Genomic DNA, 8,305 nt, shown 5'->3' with positions numbered 1-8,305 from the left:
TCTATGATGCCGCTAACACACCAATAAAACTCCATCGACGTGTTTTATTCTGACAGATTCTCTCCTGGACTGGATGGACTGTAAACAGCCCTTGAATCCTTCCGCAAAGCTCTGGACAGCTTCCTTGCTCAAGTCCGGGGTCGCGGGGGCAGCAGATGCCGGCACTCAACCATGGGCCCAGACTCGGAGGAGCTGGTCCTCCCTGTGCTCACATCTGAGACCCAAGTCTCACTCCATGAACAATATGACCAGACTGTGGGGCTAGTGGAGACAGAGGTCCCAGCCACGCTGCCTCCAAGCACTGGGTCTTGGACAGACCTCAGGGTCTGCCGTCCACCCCCCGGGGCCCTGACCTGCGGGGCCTCCGCTCCATGACCGACCTGTCGTGTCAGCACACGACTCTGCAGCGCCCCCTGCCACCCATGCCCCCCGCCAGCGTGGAGGTGTTGGGCCGGACTCTGCGGAACTCTGTGGAGCTTGTCCTGGTCTGAGGAATGTGGACGTTCTGGGAAAAGAGCCGCTTCATTAGCGCGGCGGCGGCGACCACCCACACTCTGCTCTGATACCGTCAGTGATCTGAGCAAACCAAGCTGAGCCTGATAAGACCGCTCTCTGGGGAACCACTGGCTCAGACTCGCTGCTCTGATGAGGACGCAGGATCAGACTGTGGACGGCTGAAGCAGCAACCCGGCGGCTGGGAGGAAACACGAGCGCGTTCCGGCAGGAATTGAACCCGGGACCTTCCTTTCAACAGCGTCCCAAAATAGAGGCGGCCCCCTCCGGGCAGGTGTCCCAGGTGCTGGGGTTGTGGCGGGTCACCGGCGGAGCCTTGAGCCGCGCCGCCACATCCCGCGCCGGCGCACGCTGCGCTGCCACCATTGCTCATCCCTCAAGCTCCATTGTTCGATTGTTTGTGCGCTGCGGCTGGTTCCCATGGGCCCCTCGCCAGCGAGAGGAAGGGGTCACTGTAAATACAGCACCCCCCACCCCCCGCCGTCCTCCCCTTGGAGATGGAGAAGCCGGCAGTGGGTGAGCACTTCCTTCCTGCGCGGCGTCTCCTCAGAGAATCGGACGTCGGCGAGGGTCATGTGACTCGGCACCATGTTCAGGTGGAGTCAGAGGTCAGAGGTCAGAGGGTTCTGGATGCACCGGGATCAGCAGCTGGAGGGCCTCAGAGGTGTGAGAGGATTTGCGGGTGTTTGTCTAGAGACGGAGGACTTTACCTCCCAGGTTAGCACAACATGTTCGGGGGTCCCCCCCCCCCTCAAGACAACAGCTCCTGCGTGAGGAGCAGCGCTGTGGGAACGGACTGCGCCAGAGTGCGCGCTCAGGTGGGGGAAGAGCAGCAACCCTCCGTGGGACTCAAACGCACACAGAGGAGAGGCCAGCAGGGGGCGCCCTGCTCTCTGCTTTCTGAGCCAGGGAGGGAGGAGAGGCTTCCTCGCCTCAGACCTCTCCAGAAATGACCATCAAAGTTCACACACAGCAGTGGTGCCCCAGCGCAGAGACGCGTCTCTTCAGCAGGTCCCAGCCCAGTCAGTGGGTGTGTGTGTGTGTGTCAGCACACGTGGCAAAACTTTTATCTTACAAGTAGAGTTTTGAGGCTGAGGATGTCTGGTCCAGGCTCCTGGGTCTGGTCCGCCATGTCTTCGGAGGGAGAGGCTGGGGAAAGGGCGTCGGCCAGGAGAGGTCCTCACAAGGACAGAGAGACTGGCGTCAACTCCACTGGTTGATCAAAGACATCCCGACCCCCCTGCTCCTGTGACCCCAGCGGGTCTGGAGCTCCTGAAGTCCTGAGCACCGGGTCCCCAGCTTGTGTGTGGAAGTGAGAGGAGCGGAGCCCAGAAACACCTCCACCTCGCCGCCATCCCGAGCCCAGGCCCGCAGCTCAGCATGGTGCCATCTTTGACCGACCACGGAAGCTTTGTCACGTCCTGCCACTTCAAACGCTGCAACAACAAGAGCGTGGCCGCAGGACAATGGAGGCCACTTCCTGTGGAGGCGGAGCAGGCGAAGGAGGGTCTGGAGCGGAGTGTGTCGGGGCTGCGAGGACCGGCAGTGCGCTGCGACGGACAGCGCTGCTCAAGGGCGTGTTTCTCTGCTGGGTGTGGAACCAGCAACTGTCAGGCTCACTGAGGTCTCCTGGGCCAGTGGGGCGGAACAGCACCACACACACTCACACAGACACACACTCTCAAACACACACACTCAAACACACACACACAAACTCACACACAAACACACACTCACACACACTCTCACACGCACTCACTCACACACACAAACACACAGTCAAACACACACTCACACACACACTCACTCACACACACAAACACACAGTCAAACACACACTCACACACACTCTCACACACACTCACTCACACACACAAACACACAGTCAAACACACACTCACACACACACTCACTCACACACACAAACACACAGTCAAACACACACTCACACACACACTCACTCACACTCACACACACACTCACACCACACACACTCACTCATACACACTCACACTCACACTTACACACACTCACTCACACACTCACACCACACACACTCACTCACACACACTCACACTCACACTTACACACACTCACTCACTCACACACACTCACACTCACTCACTCACACTCACACACTCACAGGAGCCGAGGCCATGAGCGTCAGTGCTGGAGTGTAATTACCTGCAGCAGGAAATGAAGCTGGGTGGCTATGACACCCTCACTAGCTCCCCCACCCTCCGCCCACCTCCCTCCCTGCCTCTCTCCCACTGGCCACTAGGGGCAGCAGCCGCAGGCCTCCAGCTGAGACCTGAGAGGCTGTGGAAGCCGCTGCAGTGTCTCCAGGCTTCAGAGGCGCTGTGGAGCGATGGAGAGACCCGGTCACTGCCCGGGACCCTGGCCACGGAGGAGACCGCTCTGCCGTCATGTGACCGAGGGACCGGCTGACTCAGCCGTGGCCCGCCAGCTCTGCTGCGCTCCGCCGGCCTCACGGATGACAGCGCCCGGGCCAGTGGCTGAAGCAGGCGTGAGGGTGAGCGAGCTGACATTCCGGCGTCAGAGCGTCGGCCTCGCGGGTATTGCGTAATAGCGGCGCTTTATGAAACAGGTGAACAAAGGGAAACACACACCTGAGCGGCAGGATTGTGTAACTGTCATGTTCCCAAAGTTTCTCTTTGTCCGCCGTCTCTCCCGAGAGTCAGAGGGTTGTGTAACCTGCCGTCCCGCGGCCTCAGGCGCCAGGCTCAGCCACTCAACCAGCTGGGGTCGGAGCAGGAGGCGACCTGATCGGAGGGGTCGGAGGCTGCTCCCTGAGCCACAGTCAGGGGGCGCCGCCTGGCCAAACCCTCGATTAAATCATCCGCCGCTGCCAGTGCGTTGCGATTGTTTGCTCAGATAAACAGCGTTCGCAGGCCGCCGCCGCTGCTCTTATTGTGGCGGGAAATAATGGCGTGCGTGGAGAGGCCTTTGTGAGCGCGCGGCGCCGACACGTCCAGCGGTGTAGATTAGCAGCGTTACAGCGACCCGGGCGGGTAATCCTCGCGCATGCGTCCCGTCCATGACACGGGCCGGGATTAGCCGCGCGACTTTTCCTCGCCACAAAGAAATTAACATAGAGAACGACACGCGCTGTTCAGCGCAGAGCTGCGTAAACAGAAGCAGAGCGGCGCTGCACTGAGCCGCATTTCAATGACAAAAGCTGCTCACTTGCTTTTTGTCGCCGCTGACATCCCGCTAAACTCCCCAAAACATGTTTTGGCATTGACAATGGCGGCGGCTCACGCTCAGCGCGGCGCCGCTCAACTTTGATCCGTCTTTTAATGGCTTGTTGTGGTCCGACAACAAAGCGCGGCGCCTGCTTGATATGGAGTTGGGAGCCGAGCGCTGGTAAGCCAGGGACCAGGGGAGGCAATCGGAGCGCCGCTCCATGACACGCCACTCTGCCAGGCAATTTAGATAAGTGGCTCCAAAGTAAACATGAGCCCCGGTGATGTCATCAACCTGCGCCTGGACCCCTGCCGCCGTGGGAGGGCGGGACACAGTGGACCTGCTGGACAGAAACATCGGGAATGATGAAAATAAGCTGAGGCATGAAACTGAGTCTGGAGGAGGAGCTACGTCCGCAGGCTTCACTTCCTGTCCTGACACAGAGCCGGACAATGAAGAGCTACCAGCTACGGCCGCGCACACATGCTCTCACACAGGCACGCTCTCACACACACGCTCTCACACACGCACGCTCTCACACACACATGCTGTCACACACATGCTCTCTTTCGCTCTCACACACGCTCTCTCACACGCACGCTCTCACACACACATGCTGTCACACACATGCTCTCTTTCGCTCTCACACACGCTCTCTCACACGTACGCTCTCTCACACGCACGCTCTCACACGCACACTCTCACACACACATGCTCTCACACACATGCTCTCTTTCGCTCTCACACACGCTCTCTCACACGCACGCTCTCACACACACGCTCTCACACATGCTCTCACACGCACGCTCTCACGCACACTCTCACACACATGCTCTCTCTCGCTCTCACACATACTCTATCACACGCACGCTCTCACACACACATGCTCTCTCTCGCTCTCACGCACACTCTCACACAGACACACTCTCACACGCACTCTGTATCTCTCACACACACTTGCTCTCACACACATGCTCTCTTTCGCTCTCACACACGCTCTCTCACACGCACGCTCTCACACACACTTGCTCTCACACACATGCTCTCTTTCGCTCTCACACACGCTCTCTCACACGCACGCTCTCACACACGCACGCTCTCACACACACATGCTGTCACACACATGCTCTCTTTCGCTCTCACACACGCTCTCTCACACGTACGCTCTCTCACACGCACGCTCTCACACGCACACTCTCACACACACATGCTCTCACACACATGCTCTCTTTCGCTCTCACACACGCTCTCTCACACGCACGCTCTCACACACACACGCTCTCACACATGCTCTCACACGCACGCTCTCACGCACACTCTCACACACATGCTCTCTCTCGCTCTCACACATACTCTATCACACGCACGCTCTCACACACACATGCTCTCTCTCGCTCTCACGCACACTCTCACACAGGCACACTCTCACACGCACTCTGTATCTCTCACACACACTTGCTCTCACACACATGCTCTCTTTCGCTCTCACACACGCTCTCTCACACGCACGCTCTCACACACACTTGCTCTCACACACATGCTCTCTTTCGCTCTCACACACGCTCTCTCACACGCACGCTCTCACACACGCACGCTCTCACACACACATGCTGTCACACACATGCTCTCTTTCGCTCTCACACACGCTCTCTCACACGTACGCTCTCTCACACGCACGCTCTCACACGCACACTCTCACACACACATGCTCTCACACACATGCTCTCTTTCGCTCTCACACACGCTCTCTCACACGCACGCTCTCACACACACACGCTCTCACACATGCTCTCACACGCACGCTCTCACGCACACTCTCACACACATGCTCTCTCTCGCTCTCACACATACTCTATCACACGCACGCTCTCACACACACATGCTCTCTCTCGCTCTCACGCACACTCTCACACAGGCACACTCTCACACGCACTCTGTATCTCTCACACGCACGCTCTCACACACGCTCTCACACGCACGCTCTCACGCACACTCTCACACACATGCTCTCTCTCGCTCTCACACATACTCTCTCACATGCACGCTCTCACACACACATGCTCTCTTTCGCTCTCACGCACACTGTCTCACATGCACGTTCTGTCACACGCACGCTCTCTCACACGCACGCTCTATCTCTCACAGGCGCCCTCTCTCTCTCACACGCACGCACCTGACTGTTATCAGCTGGCTGCTTCTCTGCTGCAGGAACTCAGTGTGTGTGTGTGTGTGTGTGTGAGATCGATGCTCCTATCTGGGCCCGTGAGAGGGTCCGGGTCCGGGCCAGGACCGAACACGTCCGGCGCTCCCACACACACACACAGACAGAGCTCCAGTTTGGTCTCGTCCCAGCGGCTCAGCTGCCCGTGTGTAAACAGGTGAGCAACAGAGCCATTATCCTGTCAACTGCCTCTGACTCACACTCGTCTCTCCCCGTCTAATGAGAGGTGTCGGAGCATACCTGACCTCACACACACACACTCACACTGCCGGGGATATAAATACACCTGCGTGCCACGAGATGACGGAGAGTCGGTTCCCAGCCCGCTGACGGGCCGCAGCGACACCTCGGGCTCAGCTGCGCCGCACGCTGGCAGACGCCTGCTTTTGGTGGTGAGAGAGCGCACATGCAGCTGCAGCTGCGTCAGGAAGGGCCACAAGTGAGGCGGAGCTGCCGGGGTCATGCGGGGTCACGCTGATCCACATGAGAGGCGGCCGGTCCTGGTCCTGCTCGTGTGTTACTCTTGTTTGTCGTCCAGTGAGGAGGAGGATGGTGGTGATGAAGATGGCCTCCATCACCACCACCACCACCTCGCAGGTGGAAGGTTCTGCAGCAGGAAGCAGCAGCTTGTTCAAACACAGCTGGCAGAGTCAGGTGGGCGCGGCGCCGCCACACGGGCCGCGGCCCAGATGTCGCAGGAGAAGAAGAAAGCTGCCGCGCGACAATAGGCTTCAGAGAGCAGGAGTCTAAAGAAGTGGAGCCGCAGCGGGGAGACAATGCTGCGCCCTGAGAGAGTGCCGCCGCCGCCGCCACCGGCAAGCTAAACCTCCGCCTTTGTGCCCGACTCTTTGATCCCCAACTTGTGTTTGCTCCGCGCTCACATTGATTAAGACTCGTCTTTGTGCCGTGTTTGCCCGAAGATTAGTTTACTTTAAAGAGCGAGAAGGTCCCGCAAGCCCCTGCCGCCGCAGCATGAGAGCTAATCTGGAGTCGGCGCTGTCGTGAGCGCGCTGTTGCGGCACGCTGTGAACTTGGCGCGCCAACAAGGTCAGAGGTCAGCAACCCCAGGGTCACCGGGGTCAGCGGGCTCGCCACACGCTCGTGAGGAATGAGCATCAGTCACGCTGGAGGTCAAACACAGAGGTCAGCGCTGCCTGGGTCAGAGGTCATGATTCGAGTGACAGGAATGGAGCAGCGGAGAGTCTCTGATGACCTTGGCTAGGAGGTCAGAGGTCAGCACTCTGAACCTGGACACACATGCGTCTCACCAGTGTTGGTATGGTCTGAGAGAGAGGACAGCTTGAGAGTCACAGCTTCACAGAGTCACAGCTTCAGAGTCACAGCTTCACAGAGTCACAGCTTCAGGGTGACAGCTTCAGAGTCACAGCTTCACAGAGTCACAGCTTCACAGAGTCACAGCTTCAGGGTGACAGCTTCAGAGTCACAGCTTCACAGAGTCACAGAGTCACAGCTTCACAGAGTCACAGCTTCAGGGTGACAGCTTCGGAGTCACAGCTTCACAGAGTCACAGCTTCACAGACTCACAGCTTCAGGGTGACAGCTTGAGAGTCACAGCTTCACAGAGTCACAGCTTCAGAGTCACAGCTTCACAGAGTCACAGAGTCACAGCTTCAGGGTGACAGCTTCAGAGTCACAGCTTCACAGAGTCACAGCTTCACAGAGTCACAGCTTCAGGGTGACAGCTTCAGAGTCACAGCTTCACAGAGTCACAGAGTCAGAGCTTCAGGGTGACAGCTTCAGAGTCACAGCTTCACAGAGTCACAGAGTCACAGCTTCAGGGTGACAGCTTCAGAGTCACAGCTTCACAGAGTCACAGAGTCACAGCTTCAAGGTGACAGCTTCAGAGTCACAGCTTCACAGAGTCACAGAGTCACAGCTTCACAGAGTCACAGCTTCACAGAATCACAACTTACGGGTGACAGCTTCAGAGTCACAGCTTCACAGAGTCACAGCTTCAGAGTCACAGCTTCACAGAGTCACAGCCTCAGGGTGACAGCTTCAGAGTCACAGCTTCACAGAGTCACAGCCTCAGGGTGACAGCTTCAGAGGCACAGCGTCAGAGTCACAGCTTCACAGAGTCACAGAGTCACAGCTTCAGAGTAACAGCTTCACAGAGTCACAGCCTCAGGGTGACAGCTTCAGAGTCACAGCTTCACAGTCACAGAGTCACAGCTTCAGAGTCACAGCTTCACAGAGTCACAGCGTCACAGCTTCACAGTGTCACATCTTCCGTTCCAGCCTCAGCAACGCACCATTCCAAACGTCACTTGACGCACTTGCAGCGTCCAGGTATGTGGAGCATGAGTCTGTGGAGTGGAGCTGCGCTGACAGAACCTGCCTGTT

The sequence above is a fragment of the Synchiropus splendidus genome, chromosome 1 (genome assembly GCF_027744825.2).
Source record: "Synchiropus splendidus isolate RoL2022-P1 chromosome 1, RoL_Sspl_1.0, whole genome shotgun sequence".
Taxonomy (NCBI): domain Eukaryota; kingdom Metazoa; phylum Chordata; class Actinopteri; order Syngnathiformes; family Callionymidae; genus Synchiropus; species Synchiropus splendidus.
Note: the sequence above shows the minus strand (reverse complement) of the source record.